The sequence below is a fragment of the Petaurus breviceps genome, unplaced genomic scaffold (assembly GCF_028583685.1).
Source record: "Petaurus breviceps papuanus isolate PSGF00001 unplaced genomic scaffold, PetGlider_PUasm1.0 90564, whole genome shotgun sequence".
Taxonomy (NCBI): domain Eukaryota; kingdom Metazoa; phylum Chordata; class Mammalia; order Diprotodontia; family Petauridae; genus Petaurus; species Petaurus breviceps.
The window spans coordinates 6,281,371-6,305,917 of NW_027187275.1; the positions used below are offsets into that span (position 1 = coordinate 6,281,371).

Here is a 24,547-nt window from a genome sequence, read left to right on the forward strand (position 1 = left end):
GAGTTAGAAACTACCTTCCTGTTTGCCTGTCACTTAAATCTAGAGTTCATGAACCTCAGAGATAGGAGGGAGCTAAAACAAATTATCTAACCAAACTGTAACCATCCTAGATGGAAAGCTAGGGAGAGCAGTGGGTAGAATGCTGGGCCGGGAATTAGGAAGACCTGAATTCAAATTCTCAGACACCCACTGGTTGTGTGACCCTAAGCAAGGCTCTGTTTGCTTCCGTTTCTTCATATGTAAAGTGGGAATAATAATAGCACCTACTTCCCAAAGCTGTTGTGAGGATCAAATGAGGTGATAACTGGAAAGCACTTAGTGCAATGCCTCATGCATAGCAAGCACTAATAAATGTAGTTATTAAAAGTTGTTATTATAAATTGTTATATGATATCATATTATATTAAAAGTATATTATTATAAAGTTATATTATCAAATTATGTTATATTATTTACATCATATTATATTAATAGTATATTATTATAACAAAAATTATTATTATATTATTAAATTATGTTATATTACATCATATTGATGTATTATTATTAATAGTATATTAGCATAACATTATAAAAGTTATTATTATATTATTAAATTATGTTATATTACATCATACTATATTAAAAGTATATTATAAAGTTATAAAAGTTATTATTAAATTATATTATCAAATTATGTTATATTATATTACATCATACTATATTAAACGTATATTATAACGTTATAAAAGTTATGTTATATTATTAAAGTATGTTATGTTATATCATACTATATTAAAAGTATATTATTATAAAGTTATAAGTTATGATTAGCCAAGTTATGAACATTGTGGAATACATCCCTGACCAATGTCTATCTTTCCTCCTTGCATAGCTTAGAGAAATTGTTGCTGCTGATTATGATTATGATGATGACGATGATGATGGTAGCAGTTAAATGTGACACTTTAAAGTTTACAAAGCACCTTATGTACATTATAATCTTTGATCTTCATTTCCCCGAAAACAGTTCAATTTATTTGATGTTCTTGAAAGCCAACAATATATGAGGCCTAATAACATTGTACACAACCCATGCAAGAGAGGATAATCATTCTGCATCTTCTGAAACTATTTCTGTCCTTTAGTTTGATCTTTTAGTGTTTCCTTTATAAAATAGCTTCAGAAAACAACATATTCCCAAAGTCCCATGGATTCACTATACAACTCACACCCTATTGTATTTTTGGACAGGTCTAATTTTTAGGACTTTTTTCCTTATGTTGAGTTGAAATATGTAGTTCAACAAAATCTGAGAAGATGGTGAAATGTCAAAATAAGTTTAATGAGAAAGCAACCCTTCCATCATGACATACTCCCACCCCTTCTATGTGCTAGGTCAGCATGTAAATCAGCCCTCATTAAAATCTCAGAGAAACCTTTTCCCTAGCCTGTTTTTTTTTCCTCCTTTACTTGGCTTTTCTTTCTTATCTCAGATCTATAGGATGTTGTGCTGGATTTCTGACTTCTACTTAAAAGATAAAGCTCAGTAAAATATTCATTTTGCATTGTGAATCTGTCTAGGATATTTTGATTCAGAAGATAAAGGGAATATGGTAAAGTTCATGCCAGACCCTGAGATTTTCAGTGTCAGCTGTGCCCAGAACCACACAGGTAGTTTTTCCCTTCTAATTCTAGAAGACACAGGATGATTGTCCAAATGTACATCTTTATAATGTGACTCCCCCAGCCCACAGGGAGCTTTTCTTCCACATAATTCTGGTAACACTTCCTACGTATTAAAGTCACTAAGCACTTTTCAGATGGTGAAGGTGAGAAAACCTTAGCCTCTTTGACAGAACACTGACATTCTGACATGGTTTCTATCAGTTAATTTGCATCCTGGGGTGCATAATGCCAGATTGGAGGACAGAAAAATGCTGGTTAATTGATTGTTTGATATATCTTTTTCCTCCTTTCTCAATAACTCTTCATCCCATTCCCCACAGAACCTATTCTAAGCTTTCCCTATTATCTCAAATTTCCCATACTTCCCTTCTCCTCAAGTCACTCAGCTGAGGAATATATATATATATATATATACACACATAGAGAGAGAGAGACAGAGAGAGACAGAGACAGAGAGAGAGAGAGAGAGAGAGAGAGAGAGAGAGAGAGAGAGAGAGAGAGAGAGAGAGAGAGAGAGAGAGAAAGAGAGAGAGAGAGAGACATCTCCCTAACTCTTCTCAGAGAGATATAGGACTTTAGCTAGAATACTGCATTCCATTGTTAACAAACAAAATGCCTGTTGACTAATCGACTTTGAGAGCAAAATACTACGTACATTGTCTGTCAGAAAGGAATTTTCTTTGGTACTGTAATGGGGTTGACTGAGATTGACCAGTGAGAGCTCAGTCCTTTGCTATTCTACTTGCAGAATGCTCTACCTGCCACAATCCCCATATAACTTGAGTATTTACAGATTGTTTCCAGTCAGCTTCCTAGGCAAAGAAGAGAAGCTTTTTGATTTGTTGCTAAACAGAAACCAGGTATGCATCATTTGAAAGGCACTAGTGGGCAAACTACATCCTCTTTCCTGCCTAGCTATGTTCAAATGATGAGGCAAGGACTGTTACAAGCCTGCTGGTGGGGAGTAGGGAGGAGAGATGGCTAGAGGCTTCATTTTCCCACCCATGCCTCCAACAATGTGACTCATAAACCCTGTTATTGCTTTTGTTTCTGTTGGGGTGATGCTTTCCTGCTCCTGAGTGAATGAATATTAGACACAGGCTGAACCTTTGTGAGCTTCAAAGGGCTAGAAGAGCAAGTACCAGAGGTCTGGGAGTATTTGCAGGTTAGTGTTTACAATATACCAGCATAGATCAAGGGAGTGATTGGAAAGCTATCCAACAGTTGATTGATTCCATTGCCAAGAAGCAAGGTCCTAAGAGAGAGTTAGTCATCCACTGACTATTCAGCATTCAACAGTTATCTTGATAGGAAAAATTACTTTATAAAAACTGTATTAAGTTTGAACCCACACTTCCAAGGGACCAAGGGAACATAGCGGAAAGTGTACCTCTAGGTGCTGGAGGAAAATATTTGTAATTCTCTATTTACTGTGTCTTCTCAGTCCATAGCCCTTTTTAAAAGCTAATGTTAATTGGTTAAATAACACTGAAGCACTAAGAAACGCTAATTGATAGAGAATATGCAGGAATAAAGGATGAATCTGATAGCGTTAGAAAGATACTCTCAATCCCTCATGGTACCCCTAAAGCCCTGAAGAAATATAGTCTTTCAGAGAGACCCCACTGGTCTGTAAAAGTGGGAGTTTGAATAAGGATGCCCCAGAGCTTAGAAGGCTGCATTGCAAAGGAGAATACAATATGTTGAAAAAAGAATATCTAGACATTACTGAACTAAAAACAAAAGGCATCAATAAAATGATTTATTTAAAGACTTAAATATACCCCCAAAGCACTTGTAAGACTTGCCACCAGCCCCTACATGGGGTGTTTATAGTTATTTATTTTTATATCATAGTGGGGAAGAGGAAATTACAAGACAAAATGCCTGTGTCATTCAGCAGCTTTCTGTCATGTTTCTCTTGCAACCTCAACTGAAATGTAAAGATAATACACTCAAGATTTAAGTAAAAGTTTGAGATTTATTCATCACTGTGCCAGAAGTGCCAAAACATACACAAATGATTATTTCAACATAATATGAAGATTTTCCTCCCCAGCCTCCCAGATGGAGCAGAATCTGAAGCAAAAGAACAAAAGGAAAACACAGAAACGCTCAAGAACAATTTCCCATGATTCTCAGGGTGGGGGTGTCATTCCTAAAACTTTGTGAAATTATTTGATTTGTCAAGAAGGGGAATGGTAATGAAATACTGCATTTCGATAATTTGGATGACTAGATGTTTGTTCCTCTTTTAAAGGACATGCACCATGTGAAGAGGGTAATAGTACTTATGGATTTGAAACTGAACAGAAGACGAGAACAGAGAAAAACCCACACACAAAAAGGTTTGCAGTAAGGCTGCCCTAGAATTTTCTAAGCTCAGTAGCTAACCAGATACTGAATTTTTGTCTGTCTCTGCCCCCTTGTGGTGGTCTGAGCATTTTATGTAAGGATAGGGGAGAGCAATAGCAACTCAGAGAGAGAGGTTTAAAAATAAATGAGTTTTTAAAACGAAAAGCATGGGATACCTAGACATATATAGAATCTATAGATGGAGGGGACCTTAAAGGTTCAACTTCCTCAGTTTTAAAATGAGAAAATGGAGTTACAGAGAGATGAATTGGTTTATTAATAGAAATATATGACCAGAAACAACAGTGGGTCAGTCACACAGCAAGAACAAAGGCTAACAGATGAAAAGCTTATGTACCCAATTGGTATCCATTCAATGTCAAGATAATGTGAAGAAGGTTCTCTCCACATTGAGTAAACCACACATGGAATGAAATCACAAATATCCACTGAAATATTCATTAGTATAGAGAGAAAACACAAGGATAGAAATATTTGGATATGTATCTGTGTATCAATATATACATATGCAAATAAGAATACCCAAAGGGTCTCATATTTCATCAGTGTAAGAACCTCCCAATATGGGGTGTTATCTACCAACCCCAAAGTCATAACTTGGTAGATAATCCCTAAGGTACAGAAAGACCAAAAGAGTTGGAGGTGGGATTTGAAATGCAGCATAATATAGTTGATAAAGTAATATAGACTTGGATTCAGAAATCACTAGATTCAAATCATGCCTCTCACACTTACTTAGGTATGTGACTACGGGCAAGTCACTCTAACCTCCTATGCTTTAATCTGTAAAATGACAATGATAATTTCTATTTTTCAGTCCTTTTAGCTATGTCTAACTCCTCATGATCCCATTTGGGGTTTTCTTGGCAAAGATACTGAAGTGGTTTTCCATTTCCTTTTCCAGCTCATTTTACAGATGAGATAACTGAAGCAAACAAAATTTATTGACTCACTCAGGGTCATATAGCTAGTACGTGTCTAAGGTCAGATTTGAACTCACAAAGATGAGTCTTCCTGACTCCAGACCCTGCACTCTATCATGTCACCTAGCTGCCAAATAACACCTGTAGTACCTATGCTACTGGACTACTGTAAGACTGAAATAATTTTATGTTTCTGAAGTGCTTTATAAATCTTAAAATACTACATAAATAGTAGTCATTATTATTATTGATAATGATGATAATAATTGAAAGACACAATTAGGTGATTAAACTTTTGTTTCAGAAGCTTGCTCTCCTTTGTAAATTTACAGATGGTAAATCCCTATACTACAGATATAATAAGACATCTTTTAAAAGTCATCAAATAAACCATACTGGAATCATGGCAGTATAAGACAGCATAAGACAGAACTGTTGCCCAAAGCCACCAACTAGAAGCAAAGGGGTTGAAATTTGAATTTAATGTCAAGAAAACCTCCTAAAAATTAGAACTGTCCAAAAATGCTATGAACTGACTTACCTTAATTAGGAATGAGATGTCCTCCTTCCTTAGCAGTCTTCTAGTAGGGATTTGATGACCCTTTATCAGCTATGTTATCATGGAGATCCCTCTTGCTGAATTTGAAGCCAAGATCTCTTCCAACTCTCAATTCTGTGATAAAATTGATCCATGAAAAATAAGAATGTCTTAATAGATATCACCATACAAAATAATCATAATCTCCAAACTATCTAAAATGAAAAGCTTTCAAAATATCAAAACCTAGCAGAAGAAATTAAAACAATGTGGGCAAAGGAAATTTACATGACATTCCTGTCAATCCATCTTCTTCGTCAGTCATTTCAAAAATCCTAATCTTTCTATAACTGTGTTAGAGTGTTGGGACTTGTTATTCATCAGCATTAGATGGGTTTTTGTTAGTGACCCTGCAGAAAATGAGCATATATCTTAATGCTCTTACTCAAATACAAAGAAAATAATCATTTTATCTATATGCACAACAATAAAAAACATTAATATGGAAAAATAATAACAAGAGTATTTTCCTCCACATGGAGACAAGATGAATGAAAAATGACAACTACAAGAATAACAATAATAATAACTTTTGTTCATCATCACACCTTTGACTCAATTCCATACTTATGGCTTGCTTACTTTTGTATTACAAATATATAAAATAGAACCAAGAATACGGAGAGAGCTAGTGCACATTCACATGGAAACATGCCACCATATACATAATATAAAGAACAGCTGATATGAAATCTGGCATTTTTCAGGGAAAAAAAGTTTAATCCCACTATAATTCTTCCTAGCTTGGAAACTATTATCATTTCTTCTAAGCAGAACTAAGTACAGCTTCCAAATCAAAGAAGGAATCAAACCAGATCATTTAATGATCATGATATATATGAATGAAAGTAAACTATATGGCTCCACCAAAAAACACATTAAACATATCCTTTATCTTGTGGAGTGTTTCTCTAATGACATCAAAATGTCATCCAGATTTGATAAGCATAAAATTCTTAATGTAACCCCAATAAAAGATAGAATGAATACTTCTAACTTAAATCTAGAGTCCACATTACCTCAACAAATGAAAATCATACATACAAATGCCTTAGTATTCTCCAAGCAAAACACATGTGGCTGATGAGATAAAAAACTTACTGGCATCTAGAAATCAAAACTTAATGAGATGGATATTTTAAAGTAATTAAATCCACATAATAGGAATAAATAATGCACCATTTTGAAACTATAAGCTATACCAAAACATATTTGGAAAGCATCTTAACAAAACATAAACAATATTAACAAAATATAGAACCTATCGTTCTAAGACAGATTAGAAAGATTAACATTTCCCCACCAAAAAGGAGGAAGAGAATGACAGATGTTCACAGAATAAATAATATATGATAAATAAATGATAAATAAGACCACAAAATCTACAAAAATACTTCTGGAACAAACAATCAGCATTTTACAGGGTAATGGTAAAGGCTTCTGACAGATATTCATTGATGGATATGTTCAATATTACTGAAAGGGTTCATTTTGAATCTGGGCAGATAGGATAATGATGTGCCTTTAACAGTGATAGAAAAGTCAAGGAGAGCAGGTTTGTCAGAGGAAGATGACAAATTCAATTTTAGAGATACTGAGTTTGAGGTGACAGTGAGAAATTCAATTAGAAATATCCAACAGGTAGTTGAAAATATGTGACTAGTATCTGAGGGAAATATTGTAGTTCTAGGGGTAAGATCTGAGAACAGTCTATGTAGAGGTGATAGCTAAAGTGTAACAGTAAATAAGTTGCCAAGGGAGAAACTGATTTTAACTCCTCTTTGCTTCAATTTCTTCATCTGTACAACAATAACAATAATACCTGGAAATAAAGCATGGGATTTGAAGTGAGGAAGATCTGAACACCAATCCTGCCTTAGACGCTAACTGTGTGATCTTGGGCCAGTCACTTAACCTCTATCTGCCTCCGTTTCTTCATCTATAAAATGGTGATAATAATATCACAGGTATGAAATGAGATGATATATGTGAAAAGCTTCACACAGGTACCAAATGAGATCATACATGTAAAGAGCCTTGCAAACCATAAAATTCTAGCTATTAGTAGTATTAGTGCTAGTATTATTTAGCTCTTGGGGATGTCATTGAGGTTAAATAGGAAAAATATAAGTGCATTAAATAAACACCAGGTTTTCTGAAAAATGACAACAGGGGAGGTATCCATGGGTAACATATTGCAATACTGTTCATTCTTTCTATGGCTACTATTTCCGCTAGGAGAAGCATTTGCTGTGTAATTAAAGACAATGCTATTTAGTAAAGGGGGACAATAAAGGAACCTGAGAGTGTAATTTGTGTTAAACTTAATAGTCAGAAATAGATGATTAACTATGCTGCCTATGCCATGACAGCTGGCCTTCATTTCTTTTTCTATTATAAATTTGCTGCCTTCTCTCCCCCTCCCTCCATGCAGTTTTGTGCAGTGTCCCCAGGGAGTTTCTGTAAACTCATATTCACAGTTGAAACTAAGATCTGATTGGAGGTAATGGAGTATTGAGTGTGAGTCACTGTAATGAAAAACTAAAGTGAAAAGGAGTTGCAATGATGAATAGTGATGTCAGTCTTTTTCTTCTCTTCAGGCTCCAGTGGGATGCCACAGGCAATATGACCAGAAACTGCACTCCCTGGGAACACAATAAGACTCTGAAATGTCTAGATTTGGTATCTTTGTGCTCTTTTTCCAGAAATTATACTCAACTTTCCTTATTTCTAAAATTATATATATGTATACACACATATATAACATATATATAGATATACACACATATACATATACATATATATATATATTCTACTACTTATTACTACTATTTCATGGTTAAGAGATCCAAGGAAAATGGTCCTGTAATAGAATCTGTAGCCCCAAAATGAATAGTCTCATTAGTATTGACTATCCTGACATGACAATCCTACCTTCATTTAGTGTAGTTTGTCAGGGACAATACTGTATCCTCACCAAGAATTTCCCTTTTGTTAAATTTAATAATTAGAGCACTTTTTAAGTGACAAAAGGCCTTGGAATTTTAGATCATTAAAAGAGCTTAACATGATAAACCTATTCTTTAGAGTGAGTAGCTTTTTGATTTCCATACCAATTCTGCTTCTGTTGGAATTCAGGATCTTTAATAATTCATTTAAGTGAGAGATGAGGAAATTAAGAGTTCCAAGCATGGAAGGAGTTCTGGGAGCCTAGATAGTGAAGTAGGTAGCAAATCACCATAACTCTCCCATATTCACCTCCAAACAACCACAAAATAGCACCCCAAAATGAACCAATGAAAAGATGAGGGGGGCAGGATTTGAGCCCAAGAAACTTGGAAGATAGGCAAAAATAGGTCTGTCTCACTCAGATAAAAGGGAAGTGCACTCTAGGATAGGAAATGTCCCAGTAAGCCAGCATTAAGCCCTACCTGAGCCACAGTACAGTGGAGCAATCAAATGCCAACACCTCGACCCCCCACATGCTTCAGCATAGCCAGGGAAATGGTCAGACTCCAGCACTGAGAACTACCATGTGCTTCAGCATAGCCCCAGGCAAAAATGCAAACTCCAGATAGCCAGGCTCCACATCCTTCTGTGCAGCACTGGGCAAACAGATAAATGCCAACACTATGGGTATCTAACCAAACAGTCACCAGTGCCAGGCTCCTGTCATGTGCTTCAGCTAGCCCTGGGCAAATAAGAAGCCTCCAGTAGCTAGAACACCACGTGTTTCAGTGTAACCCCCAGAAAACATAGAAACCTGTCACAAGCCACAGTACATATCACACACCACCACTAGGACCCCAGTTCAGCACCAGGTAAGCTTCCAGACCTCTATGGCTTCCAGCAGCACCAGCCATCCCCTCAGCACAGCACCAGACACAAGGGTCCCAAGTGGGCCTCAGGGCAATATCAGGGCAGCCCCAAGTAAACAGCCAATACCTGCAGCCCCTGGCACAAGAAGCCTGAGATAATGCCCCTTTCAATCCAAGAGGAGAGTTCAAATTTAAAAGAAATGCAAAAGGCCAAAGAATATGAACAAAAAAACAGCAAAAAAAAAAATTATATGACCATAAAAAGTGATTAAAGGAAAGATCAAGACACAAAATAAGAAGAGGACAATATCAAAATACCTATGGGCAAAACCCCAAAGAAAAATGGGAAGCAGTCTTAAGCCCAGAAAGAACTTATGGAACAGCTCAAAAAGGAGCTTAAAATATATATAAGAGAAGGAGGAAAAAATCAGGAAAAGAAATGAGTGATGCAAGAGAATTATGAAAAAAAAAGTCAACATCTTAGAAAAACAAAACCACTGCTTAAAAAGTATAATTGACCAAATGGAAAAGGAGATACAAAAATCAATGCTTAAAGAGCACAATGGCCCAAATGAAAAAGAAAGTACCAAAGTTAAATGAGGAAAACACCTTAAAAGTTAGAATTAGGCAAGTGGAAGCTAACAGCTCTATAAGATATCAATAATCAATCAAGAAAATCCAAAAGAATGGGAAAAAATGGAAGGAAATGTAAAATGCCTTATGGTAAAAACAATTTACCGGGAAAACAGATCCAGGAGAGACAATGTCAGAATCATTGAACTAACTGAAAGCCATAATCAAAGGGAGGACCTCAGGAAAGAAATCACAAAATGAAAACTCCAAGAACATTATAGCCAAATTTTAGAGCAAGTCAAGGAAAAAAATAATACAAGTGACCAGAAAGACACAATTCAAATATCAGAAAGCCACAATCAGGATTACACAGGACTTGGCAGCTGCAACATTAAAGGACTGGAGGTGGTGGAACATGACATTCCAGAAGTTAAAGGAGTTAAGACTACAACAAAGAATCACTTACCCCACAAAATTAAGCATAATACATCAAGGAGGAAAATGGTCATTCAACAAAATAGAAGGATTTCAAGCATCCATAAGGAGAAGATCAGAATTAAACCAAAAAAATTGATCTCTAGTGTCAAACCCAAGGGAAGCATAAATAGGTAAAAAGGGAAAAGAAAATATAAGGGATTCAATAGAGCTAAACTATTTACATCCCTACATTGGAAGATGATACTTGTAATTCTTAAAAATCACTGATAGTACAGCTAGAAGTAATATATACATAGAAAGTATGGGTATAAGGTAAATTTGAAGGAATCACATAAAAAAACTAAGGGATGAGAAAGAAAGTGCACTGGGTAAAGATGGAAGGGAGAGGTAGAATATGGTAAATTATTCCACATGAAGAGGCAATAAAGACCAATTATAGTGGAGGGAAAGATGGGAGGGTGGGTGATGGGCATTGCTTGAATCTTACTTTCATCGGTATTGGGCTCAAAGAGGGAGTAACATGCACACTCAGTTGGGTAAAGAAATCTTTACCAACTAGGAGGGGAAGGAGAAAAGAAAAGGAGGTCTGATAGAAGGGAGGGCAGATTGAGGGAGGCAGTGGTCAAAATCAAAACACTGGCAAGAAAGAAAGGGGTGAAGAGAGAGAGAGAGAGAGAGAGAGAGAGAGAGAGAGAGAGACAGACAGACAGACAGACAGACAGACAGACAGACAGAGAAGTATAAACATGGGAAAAACAGGATGGAGAGAAATACACAATTAGTAATTATATCCATGAATGTGAATGGGATGCATGTTCCCATAAAATGAAAGTTAATAGCAGAACAGATTAAAAATCAGAATCTTACAATGTGTTGTTTACAAGAAACACATTTGAAGCACAGAGACACAAACAGGAGAAAGGTAAAAGGTTGGAGCAGAATATACTACCCTTAAGCTAAAGTAAAAAAAAAAAAAAGAGTAGGGGTAGCAACCCTGATCTCAGACAAAGCATAAAAAAAAAATCAGACTATAGAATCTTACTTTGGTAACAAAGATCAAAACATACAACCAGAAGACAACAAAGTCAAAGCTCCTGCATCCAAAGCCTCCAAGAAAAATATAAATTGGTCACAGGTCATGGAAGAACTAAAAATGATTTTGAAAATCAAAAAAAGATAAGTAGATGAAAAATTAAGAAGAGAAATTAAAGTGATGCAAGAAAATCATGAAAAATGAGTCAATAGCTTGCTAAAGGAGACCCAAAAAAAAAAAAAATACTGAAGAAAATAACACCTTAAAAAATAGATTAACCCAAATGACAAAAGAGATCAAAAAAGCCAATGAGGAGAAGAATGCCTTAAAAAGAAGAACTGACCAAATAGAAAAGCAGTTCCAAAAGCTCACTGAAAAAAAATTCCTTAGAAATCATAATGGAGTCAGCAGCGCAGGGAAGGGGAGTCGCTGCGGTTTCCTGCTTCAACAATGCTTGAACGGAGCCCACTGCTCGATTCCCAGCCGGAGCCACCCTTAGCCACCTCTCCACCTTCACCTCCACTAACCAACACTTCTTCTGTCCTACCGTTGAGTAGCAGTCGCCGCCGCCGCCGCCTCCTCCTCTGCCGCCAAGATCACCTCGTCCTCCTCTCAGGTGCGGCAGAACTACCACCAGGACTCGGAGGCCGCCATCAACAGGCAGATCAACCTGGAGCTCTACGCCTCCTATGTCTACCTGTCCATGTCATACTACTTCGACCGCGACGACGTGGCGCTGAAGAACTTCGCCAAGTACTTCCTGCACCAGTAGCACGAGGAGCGCAAGCACGCCCGAGAAGCTGATGAAGCTGCAGAACCAGCACAGGGCCACATCTTCCTGCAGGACATCAAGAAACCCGACCGCGACGACTGGGAGAGCCGGCTGAACGCAATGGAGTGTGCTCTGCACTTGGAAAAAAATCTGGCATGGCGGAATATCTTTTTGACAAGCACACCCTTGGAGACAGTGATGAGAGCTAAGCCACACCTGGCTTCCCCCACATCTGGGAACTGTGGGTGCCACTCCTACTGTCTTTCAGTGCACGCATATTTTGGTTATCTGACCTTTTTATAATCTGTACCAAAAAACTACCACCATTTACATCCCAATAAAGTGACTTGGTACTGATGAAAAAAAATTATAATGGAGCAAACAGAAGCTAATAATTCTATGAGAAATCAAGAAATAATAAAACAAAACCAAAAGAATAAAAAAATAGAAGACAAAGTGAAATATTTCATTAAAAAAGCAACAGACTTGGAAAATAGATCCAGGAGAGATATTTTTAAAAGTATTGGTTTACCTGAAAGCCATGATCAAAAAAAGAGCCTATACATTATCTTTCAAGAAATCATCGAGGAAAACTGCCCTGATATTCTAGAACCAGAGGGCAAAGTAGAAATTTAAAGAATCCACCGATCACCTCTTGAAAGAGATTCCAAAAGAAAAACTCCTAGGAATATTGTAGTCAAATTCAAGAGTTCCCAGGTCAAGAAGAAAATATTGCAAGCAGCCAGAAAGAAATAATTCAAGTATTGTGGAAACACAATCAGGATAACACAAGATCTAGCAGCTCCTACATTAAGGGATTGGAGGGCTTGGGATATGATATTCAAAAAGACAAAGGAGCTAGGGTTAAAATCAAGAATCACCTACCCAACAAAACTGAGTATAATCCTTGGGGGGGGGGGATTAACATTTGATGAAAAAGAGGACTTTCAAGCATTCTTGATGAAAAGAACAGAGCTGAATAGAAAATTTGACTTGACAATACAAGAATCAAGAGAAGCATGAAAATGTAAACAGGAAAGAGGTATCATAAGGGACTTATTAAAGCTGAACTGTTTATATTCCTACATGGAAGAGACAGAGACAGAGAGAAACAGAGAGACAGAGACAGACAGAGACAGAGGGTACAGGGTGAGTTGACTATTAAGGGATGATATCTAAAAAATAAAATTAAGGAGTAAAAGAGGAATGTACTGGGAGAAGGAGAAAGGGAGAATAGAATGGGGTAAATTATCTCACTTAAAAGGGGCAAGGAAAAGCTTTAAGAGTGGACAGAAAAGGGAGAGGCAAGAGGAAATGAACAGACCTTACTCTCATCAGATTTGGCTTATGGAGGGAAGAACCTATATATTCAGTTGGGTATTGGAAATCTATCTTACCCTACAGGAAAGCAGGAGGGAAGGAGATAAGAGAGTGAGGATGACAGAAGGGAGAGCAGATTGATGGGGGGGGGGGTAATTAGAAGCAAACATTTTTGAGAAGGGACAGGGTAAAAGAAGAGAAAAGAAAAAATGGAGGGCAGAATAGGATGGAGGGAAATATAGTTAGTCTTATATACCATATTATGGAAGTGTTTTGCATGACTACACATATATAACCAATATAAAATTGCTTGCCTTCTCAATGAGGGTGAATGGGGAGGGAGGGAGAAAATTTGTAACTCAAAGTTTTAAAAACAAATGTTAAAAATTCTTTTTACATGCAACTGGGAAATAAGATATACAGGCAATGGGGTATGAAAATCTATCTTGCCCTACAGGAAAATATAAGGGAATGGGATAAGGGAATTTGGGGGAAGAGGTCATCAGATTGCATGCTGTCTTTGGGTGGAGGGAGGGAGAGATGGGGAGAAAAATTGGAACTCAAAATCTTGTGGAAGTGAATGTTGAAAACTAAAAATAAATTAATAAAAGATTGTAGCTTCCTAAAGAAAAAAAATGAATGCTAAAAATTGTCTCGACATGTAATTGGGAAAAAATATTATTTAAAAATAATTCACTTAAGTTCATTCATGCTTGAAATTGGGATCCTGGCCCAATTACAGTAGCATATGGATAAATTCAAGGTTGTTACTAAGTCAGTTCCTCCTCCTGACTTTATTCTTTCTGCCAGTAACATCATCATTCACATTTAAAACTTTGGTGTTGTCTTTGATTCTTCCCTCTCCTTCAACACACACTTCTAATTAGTTGTTCTGTCCTATCAATTTTACTTCTTTATTACCAAGTACCACTATTACATTCCATCTCAAATATTGCACCAATGTCCTAAGAAGTCTTTCTCTACCACCTCTCCTGTATAATCCATACTTCATATGATTGTCATATTAATATCACTTCTCTGTAGAATGGACCATATCATTTCTCTGCTCAAAATTCTGCAAAAGTTCCATCCTTCACAATCTTCCTTTCTAGTCATCTCAGATGTTACTCCACCCTCACCCCAACCTTGATCTACTCTTGGCTCCAGACAAATTGGACTACTCACTGTCCCTGAAACATTCTCTCTATCTGCTTTTCCTCACATTCTTCTACACTAAACTAGCAAAACAGAATTAAGGATTTATTGAGAGGGTTGTTCCCACATGAGTGGATTAGACTGCTAAATCATCCATGCCTGCCCAGCATGTACAACTTTTATCTATGTTTTCACATAGGGAGTGGGTCAAATGCCACGTCCTCTATGAAGTCTTTCCTGACCCTCTGTAATCGTAAGGGAATTTGAAGATCTTCCCTGCCCTTTAATGGGCCTCACTTGGAGCCCAACAAGAGAAGCTTGCTTAGGGGAGGCCTGTTTTTCAGGAAGGCCAAAACCTTTTGTTACTTTGTAATTAGGCAGTGAGTCATGAAGGTTATGATATCCTCTAACCCTGGAGAAGGTTATCTATACTCTGAAGTGAGGTTTTGCTTTGGAGCGCACTTATGGAAAGAGTTGAGTGATTTGGACAGATGAGACTCTGGATAGCCATTGAGTCCCCCCAGCTTTGAAAACCCAGATGTTGGTGCTTCTCTCTCTGATAACTGACAGTATGCATGTTATGGTCAGACAGCTAGAAGCTCTGTATGGTGATCTGTTGAATTGTGTTATTTTCTCTGTCTGTATTTTTTGTCTATTTGTATTTTCTGAAGTTCAGGGTACTGACTTTTTCCCCTGAACTAAATGAATGAGATAGACAATTTTTAACCTCTCTCATTCTCATAATATATCATGTTTATCTCTTTATGGGTCATAGCTCCCTTCTAGACTATAAGTCTCATGTCCACATACCAAGGGACTAATCCTTTCCTAATATTTTGGGAATCATATTCTTTTTGGCTGAAAGCGCTTCTGGGAACCATCCACCTTTCTTGTTTACCCAAAGCAAACATTAATTGCTTTACTGGAAGGCAAGGAAAAGTGAATTTGAGTTAGGTAAAGTCAGAAAATATTTGTTAAGTGCCTGCCATGTTTCAAGCATTGGGCTTAGTGCTGGTAATGCAAAGAAAAGCAAAAGCAATTTCTACCCTTAAGGAGCTCATAGTCTAAAGGCAGAGACAATATGTAAACAGCCATAGACAAACCAGATATATCCAGGATAAATTGGAGGTATTTTCAGAAGGAAGGCAGTAACATTAAGGGGAATAGGAAAGGCATCTTACAAATGGTGGGATTTTAGCTAAGATTTTTAAGGAAGCCATGGAAGTCAGGAGGCAGAGATTAAGACAAATGGCATTCTGGACATGGAAGATAGCCAGTAAAAATCCACAGAAAGGAAGTGGAGTGTTTTAAGATTTCTTGAAATGGGATGTCTAGGCTCTTTTTGGAGTCATGGTTTTCATTGTTCTTAAATTATCTCTCTATGAGTCTTTTAGGTCAGTTGTTTTTGCTATGAAGTATCTTACTTTTTTTTCTTTTTTCCAGACTTTTGACATTGTTTTCTTGTTGTTTCATGGAATCATTAAGTCCATTATAATCTTCAAGAAGTTTATTGACTGAACAAAGTTTTATACCTCTTATGCTAATTCACTTTCCAATTCTATTTTCAATAGCTTTAATTGCTTTTCCAAGTTTTTCCTCTAGTACTTTCATTTTATTTATAAAAATACTTTTAACTCTTGCTTCCTTTCTTCTAGGAATTCTAGTTTAATCTGTACCCAAGTTGTATTTTTCTTTGAGACTTTGCTTATAAAACTTTACAAGTCATTATCTTTTGTATGTGTGTCTTGGGTGTCCCTGACAATATGATAGCTTTTTTATGGTGGAAATTCTTTTATTTCAAGTGCTCATTTTTTCAGACTAATTTCTAATTAGGGACTTTATGTTAGGGTCAGGCTCTGCATATTTCTGGGAAAAAGGTCTGGGCTCCTGTTGCTATTTTCTTGGGGTAGTAAGTGTTGTGTTATTCAAGATTCTCAGGGACAACTCAGGCTGGAGACCTACAAGTTTTTAGGGCTCCCAAAGTGGTCTGATTTGGAGCAAGTCTAATTGCTGCCCCCAATCAGAATTCTCCAAGTTCCTGACCTGTTTTTGGTTTTGAGCTACAGAAAACTTCTGTTGGACTCAGTTACTGTTAGACAGCTAGAGAACTCTGTGGGTTCCAAGTGAGAGAACTGTAGGTTTCCCTTCAGTCTGAGATTCCTGTCCTGGTTAATCTTCTGCAGAAAAGGTGGGGTGAAGTCTCATCTCTGACACAAGTAACTATGTGACATTGAATAAGTCATTTAGTTTCTCAGTGTCCAAATCAACTTACTAAGGCTTTCAAGGTAGGTATAGACTGCATTAAAGATTGAAGAATCCTCACCAGAAGTTTTTTATACCAATTAAATCATAAATCTGGAGCAGACTTCAAATTGAGTTAAAAGGTGGAACTGAGAACTTTCCATCTTCCATCTGTGGCCCTACTTGGCTTTGACTCCATGGAACATCATGTCCCCACACTGAAGACCCCATGGTGCCTTTCCTCACTTTTTCAGATTCCTTCTGTGTATTGTCTTCCCCTATTAGGTTGTAAGCTCCTTGAGGGCAAAGTTTGTCTTTCTTTTTCTTATTTGTATCCCATGTTTAGCACAGTTCATTGCATATAGTAGGTATTTTAACAAATGTTTATTTAGTTGAATTGAACTGAGACCCTGCTTGCCTCCTGTATTCTAAACCACATTGCTGCTGCTTACTTCTAAACTGCTTCCTTGTTAGGTACACAGACCAGGACTTCTACTTTTCATCCTGGAATGTCATGCCTGGGTACAGATCCCTCCCTCAGCCCATCGCAGATCTGTTAATCAGAACTGAATAGTGAGTGACAGAGATACCATTTGGCACCTGTTCCCACAGTCCATACCCAAGAAGTCACAGGGCCCAGTAGAGGGCTAGGAAATTCTTCTTGCCTTCTTGTACAGCCTCTCTCATGTGATAGAATGGCCTGAATGTTATACTCCTGGTCAGACTCCTTCCATGTTGTCCACAGACCTCTTTGTCTGTCTCCCTGGCTGAATGTGGTCTACAAAAATGACTCAGTGAAAAATTCTTGGATTTTCCTGATAAAAATTTTACATAGTACATGTTCTAGATTTGTCTGGAGGGATACTGGTTTGCTGTACTTCCTATTACTCCACCATTTTAGTTGTTTGCTTTGTGTTGTCTTCTCTATTAGAATATAAGCTCCTTGAGAACAGGGATGGACCATCTCATTCTTGCATCTGTATGCCTAGCACTAAACACAGTACATAGTAAATGTTTAGTAAATTATTTTCTCTTCCATCCCTCTTTCCGTTCTTCTTCCTTCCCTCTTTCCTTTCTTCTTTATTTCCTTCCTTTCTCCCAAACTTGAGCTAGTATGGCAAACATAACAACACTGAAGAAGCTGACTTTAAAAAGAAAAAAAAAACTATCTGAATGGAGTCTGATGCGCATATCAAGTACATAGCCTCAACTGAGCTTTCCCACCCCTTGTGTGTGGTTAACAAAGTGAAGCCCAATATTTAGTGAATCAATAACTATCCATTAAGTGCTTCCTATAGTTGACCACTGTGATAGTAATGGCAATTAAAGATTCCCCTGTATTGGCTTGGTTTTCAAATTGATTGTATTAAAACCCAGAGTTTGTTAATCCCACCTGTGGGATGGGCTTGTTGATGTGAAAAGAAAGTCCTGAAGTGGGAGGAGCTGGTGATGTAGATTTGGAGAGACAAGAGAGAGGCGGAAGTTCTTTTTGGAAGCAGCACCTCGTGGAGAGAGAGAGACTAAGAGATTGCTGGTGGCCGCTTTGAATTGCCCTGGACTTTTGAGACCTGCCCCCTGAGCTGCCAAGGACTGAGGAGACATGGCTGTTTTGCTGGTACTTTGTCTGTCTGTTTTGATGTTATTTTGCCAGATTTGTCCACTGGTGAAAGACTGTCCTGTTGAAGAAGTCCTGGAACCTGGCATTTGGTTAAGAAGGCCTGAGACTGTCCTGCAGACAGAGAGTGAATACTGTCCACTGGTGAGGGACAGTACTGTTGTTGCAGGGGTCTGGAGACTGTCCGGCAGACAGAATGAATACTGTCCACTGGTGAAGGACAGTGCTGTTGTTGCAGGGGTCTGGGAGCCTTTCTGTTGGTTCAGAAGCCCTGAAGAAGGATTTTCTTGTTGTATGTTTACAGAAATCCTGGGAGAGGGCTTTGCTAATGTGTTCAGGGGTTCTAGGACTGTTCTACAGACAGAGGATAAATTCATGAAGGGACTGGCAATGTATCTTATGGCCTTGCTAAGCCTTGTCTCCCCAGGAACTAAGATTGCTGAGAACTTGCCTCGTGTCAAGATGAAGAAAAGACCTCCATTTGGGTATTAAGTGCTGTGTTTAAACTTGATGTAACTCTGGGGTAGATTCAATTGTGATCCTAGGGGTGGGGAACTTTTGACCTTATTGTGCTCTGTGATTGACAAATGAAGGTACTTTACCTATGTTTGGAAAATAATCTCCATTTGAGAAGAGGGGTTTTGTGGTGGACCAAAAGAAGGTATAGCCTAGGGGTGGAGTAGTATTTAGAACAGGGACTTTGTAATTGATTGAATGATTGGAAAGTCCTGGGGTGGGGTAGTCCTTGGAGATTATTTAATCACACTTAGTAAATGCTGTATTTTGAATGATGTCATGTTTCGATCTTCTCTGTTCTTGGTTTGTTACTGAATAAAATAGAGAGCACCTATGCTGGTATTTTGAACCTGGGAAGTTGCCTTTCCTTGGCATTACATTACAACCACTATCCTAGAAACAATGGGAGACACAGAAGTAAAAGAGGATCTTGTTGAGTCAACAAGTCTGTTACCATGAAACAAATGGGCAAAAAGGTCTTTACACTTTTCAAATCACTCCCTCATTTCTTCCTCCTAATAACTTTAGTAAGTAAATGTTATCATCTTTTTTGGTCTAGGATTATGATGTCGTTGGTATAAAGGACTTCCAGTAAGGATTCTCCCAACTCTAATGCAATTTAACACAACTCTGAACGTCTTAGAAAGTAGACAGGCACTGAAATATTAAGTGACTTGTCTAAAGTCACACAGTCAGTATATTTCAGAGATAGGACTTCATCTCAGTTCTCTTGACTCCAAGGTTAGTTCTCTATCAATTACATCATCCTACAAAAATATTATCTGCACTTTTAAGATACAGAAACTGATATACAAAAAGTTTATCCAAGGAAATACAGCGAGTCATTAACAAATCTAGGACTAGAATCCATAGCCTCTAACTACTAGCTTAGTCTGCCTTCTACTAACCCATAGTATTAAATTAATGTTAAATTATGTTGTACAGACCTCAAGTGATTTAGGAGTTCAGAAAAGGGAAAAAACTAGTACAAATTATAGTAATAATGATAAAATAATCATCTTCATTATAATAACATAACCCACATTTATATAGCACTTCAAGGTGGACAAAGTATTTACAAATAGAAGAAAGGGGAGGCTTCATGAAAGATGTGAGATTTTAGCTATGTATTGAAAGTTAGGCTAGGTTTTACAACCAAGCTGTGATTTCAATATTGACAAATACAACTTTTGAAATACCACACTTATTTGCCAATCAATATGAACATGAATACTGCAATAGGATTGAATACAAGTATGAAAAGGAAATAAAAGTGGTCTAGTATAGCTACTTCAGGGCTGTTATGAAGATCAAAAGAGATCAAAAATGTCAAATGCTTAGAAAAATTAAAACTGCTATATAATTATTAGGTATTACAGGCAGCTACATGGTGCCTTGGATAGCACTGAGACCTCAAGTCATGAAGATCTGAGTTCAAATTCAGGTTCAGAATTTTGCCAGGTATGTGAGCTTCAGCAAGTCATTTAACCTCTGTCTGCCTCAGTTTCCTTGACCCTAGAGCTCTCAGATCTAAAATGGGGATCATTTTAGCACCCACCTTATGAGGTTATTGTGAATATTATCTATAATGTACTTAGCAAAATACCTGGCATATAGTTGATGTTTAATAAGTATTTGTTCCCTTCCCTATTATTAACTAAGAGGTAGCTGGAGTATGGTGGGTAGGCAGGTGGCCTTTGAGCAGGAATACTGTTGGTTCAAATCTTAGGAATGAGATTCTGATTATATAATCATGAACAAGTTACTTAATCTTTCATACTTAAGGCAATTCTTACTGGTTGAAAGTTCAGGGAAGATTCTGAGCTGCATTGGTATGAGGAATTTTCTCATTCAAGAATTCTCTGTGACAAGAAACACAGTCCCAGTTCCTTTCCCCTATTACTATTGTACTTCTACGAAATCAGTTCACAAACAGCTCAGTATGTTTTATCAATAGGGATGTAACAACAGAGACACCTTTAATTGCATTATGTTCTATTGAAAGAGGAAAAAAAGACACCTTCCTTTGTATTCAGTGAAACACTCTGGTCTCTGACAATGTAATTTGAACCATCATCAAGAAAATAAGTAATCCTGTGATTTTCATTCTGCCAAGCAAAAATCATCTTTTCTGTCACCCCCAAATTTCAGAATATGAAACAAAATTAGAACTTGGTATGTATGGTGCCTATGAGTAATGGTATGAGTCATCCTTAGTTTCAGTGGCCAAAAAATGCATCTGGTTATAGAAAAAAGCTTTTCATAGGCACAAAACTGTAATATCTTTGGATTCATATAACATTTTCTTATATTCTCTGAAAGGTTTTTTTCCCCCTCACCTAAAAATACTGACTCTTATACTGATAGACAAGCCACATAACTGCAGAAATTAAATTTTTTTCAATAAAGAAATAAGGGAGTTAGTGGCTATCTAGTTGAACCCATGCCTAAAATAATTCCTCCTAATTTATGTAGAATATGTAGCCATATGCTATAGTTTACTTATGCCCACTGTATGTCTCTCTACTGGCCTCATTTTAATTCTTCTGAGATTTTAGAAGTCATCCATCCTTTTCTTAAAGACATCCAAATGGGAGACACCATTACCTCTTGAAGCAGACCTTTTAATTTTGGGATAGCCACAATTGCTAAGGATTCTTTTTTTTTCTTTATATCAAGCTTAAATTTGTCTCCTTGCAATTTCCACTCACTGCTTTTGGTTCTTCCCTCGGAGGCCACACTGGATAAACTTAATACCTCTTCTACTTGATAGTCATTCAAATACTCAAAGACAGATAAAATGTCATCTTTAAATCTTCTGTTCTCCAGGATAATCATCCGTGAATAGTGCTGCAATGGATCCTTGTTTGGTATAGTGTCCAATTTCCTCAGGGTCCCAGCCCCTCCACTTCTGGAAACCCTCCAGATTGCCAAAACCATTCCGAAAACATGTCAACCTAAGCAAAACATGAATTTTAGCTGGGATGTGACTAGAACAAAAGATATTCTCACCTTCCTCACTCTGGGCATCCATAAGCTAATATGGAACAGAGTTTGATCGTTGCTTTATCATATTACTAACTACCATTGAGGTTACATGGAGGTCATTTTCACACAAGGTATTACCTACCATCTCACCCATCCTGTTCTGATGCAATTATCTTTTAGAGATCTGGTGTGAGTTTTGACTGCCACAGAGGCTGCCCCAGAGATGCTGAGGAGTTTCGATGCTTTCTTATGGTTTAAATATTTAATACAGGTTCAAACTAATTTTCTTTCTAGATTAGTCCTGTGATTTCATTCATTTAGGGAATTCTCTAGTGAGGAAACTCCCTCGACCAAAACAGTTGCCACCTTCTTTGCAACTTATAATCATAGAGTTTATTGCATCACTGAAAAATCAACTTATTTATCCAGGGCCACCAATGTGTGTCAAGAAAGAAAAGGGAGTCAAGATGCACATGTGGATTACACTTCAGAATACATGCAGCTGAGATCTGAGGCAAGATCAGTCAAGGCTTATAAACCCAGAATTACATACCCCCTCCCCCAGCCTCATGCTGGATTTCTATAGTTAGAGTCATGGTCCCTATGTCTCTAACCTTCATTTTTTACTCTCTATTAGGCAATTTAGAAAATATCCTCAACTATACTACCCTTTTCCTATGTGGATAACAAGGTATCTCCTATTATTGCCAGCCAACTCTTCATCTAAAATTCTATATGTTTGATCCCTGAAAGACTCTGAGCCTTGGATCAGAGTGCAAAATCCATCACATGGTTTCATATCCAGAAACCAAACCACTGCATGCTTCCTTCAGCTGAGGACAATGGGGACTGAACATTGAAAACTGTCCCCTTTTAGCTTCCATTCTTCTTGTTTTCAGTAGTAATAAAAGTTTAACTGAAATGCCAATGTGGCCCTGCTGCTTTTCATGTGATCTATCCTATACTACAGAATCATGGTATTATTTGAAAGCAATGATCAAAAAAATCAGCATGGATATCATATTTCAAAAATTCACAAAAGAAAATTACCCAGATGTTTTAAAATGAGAAGGAAAAGTGAAAATAGAATTTTCCATCACATCTTAAAAGAAACTCCAAAATAAAAACTCCCAGGAATATTTTAACCAAAATACAGTGCTTCCAGAAAAAAGAAAAAAATACAGCAAGCATCCATAAAGAAAGAATTTAAGTGCTGAGGAGCCACAAACAGGATCACACATAATTTAGCAGCTACTGCTATGAAGGAGCAGAAAGCTTGGAATAAAATAGTCCAGAAGAAAGAATGCAATCGAAATCAATTTACAATCAAAAATAACTTACTCATAAAAACTAAATATAATCCTATAAAGGGAAAAGTGACCCTTCTAAGCATTCCCAATGAAAAGGTAGGACCTAGTAGAACCTTTGAAGCACAAATATGCATGTAAAATGAAACATTAAAAATATAATTTCAAGTGAACAATTAGAAAGGGTTGAGGAGATGATGCAAGCGCACAGCCCTGATGCTATCAAAAGTCATGTAAAGATTCAAATAAGACAGAGGGCCCAAGGAGTACTCCCAAACTTTTACTGACATACTTTGTTTTTATATCTCCTAAAAAGAAATAAGGGGCAGCCAGGTGGCTCAGTGAGTAAGAGCACCAGCCCCTGTGTTGGGATGACCTGGGGATCAAATCTGAGCTCAGATACTTAGCACCACACCCAGAAATAACTGGCCATGTAACCTTGAGCAAGTTACTTAACCCCTATTGCTTATAAAAAAAAAGAAATAGAAAGCTTACAAACTAACAAACAAAAGAAGATGAACAAAGGAAGCAGGATTTTAACTACGGGAAAAAAAGAAGAGATAGCTACATACACATACAAAAAGATAACTACATAAAAGGCAGAAATGAAAAATAATCAATAAGTTAAGAAAAACCCAAAACAAAGAATAACAAGAGGAAGAATGATCTTGGGGCTAAGGGGCAAAGAGTTGGTAGAAACAAACTGGCCTAAAGTAAATTAGGCAAAAATAACTGTAGAGATAAAGACCTGTCTAAAGGAAGATAAACAACAAAAATATACCAATTCATAAAAAGCAATATTAGAGATTTTTGCCTCTAATTCTTATGAGAAATGTGAATGGATAAACAATCTAATAAAATGAAAAAGTAATGGATTGGATAAAATAAACAAAACCCCCACAATTTGATGCTTACAGGAAACAGACCTAAAAACCAAAGGATAAAAATGAGGGACTCAAGCAAAATTTGCTATGCATTACATGAATCCAAAAATGCAGAAGTTGAAATCATGCTATCAGAAAGAGCAAAAACAATTATTTACAATACAAATATAAATAAAAAAGGAAATTACTTTATAAGGAAAAATAAACAACAAATGAATATGAAGATGTAGACCATAAAATCCATAGATTAAAAATACAAATATTGAACTTATATCCTCCAAATACCTGGAAGTGATTTTCTTATGTTTCCCAAATCTAATAT

The 24,547-nt window shown here is 37.0% G+C and overlaps 1 long non-coding RNA gene across 2 annotated transcripts; it reads right to left on the minus strand.

The window, feature by feature from the left end:
* Nucleotides 1-11,868: 11,868 nt before the first annotated feature.
* Nucleotides 11,869-12,563, minus strand: LOC138142322 (uncharacterized). Of its 2 annotated transcripts, none has more exons than XR_011163409.1 (3): nt 12,458-12,563; nt 12,260-12,349; nt 11,869-12,003 (listed from the first exon to the last, which is right to left on the minus strand). It is a non-coding gene; the product is annotated as an uncharacterized lncRNA (long non-coding RNA). The 2 variants fall into 2 exon arrangements; XR_011163408.1 differs by having other exon boundaries at nt 12,384-12,563.
* Between the last annotated feature and the right edge of the window lie 11,984 nt (nt 12,564-24,547).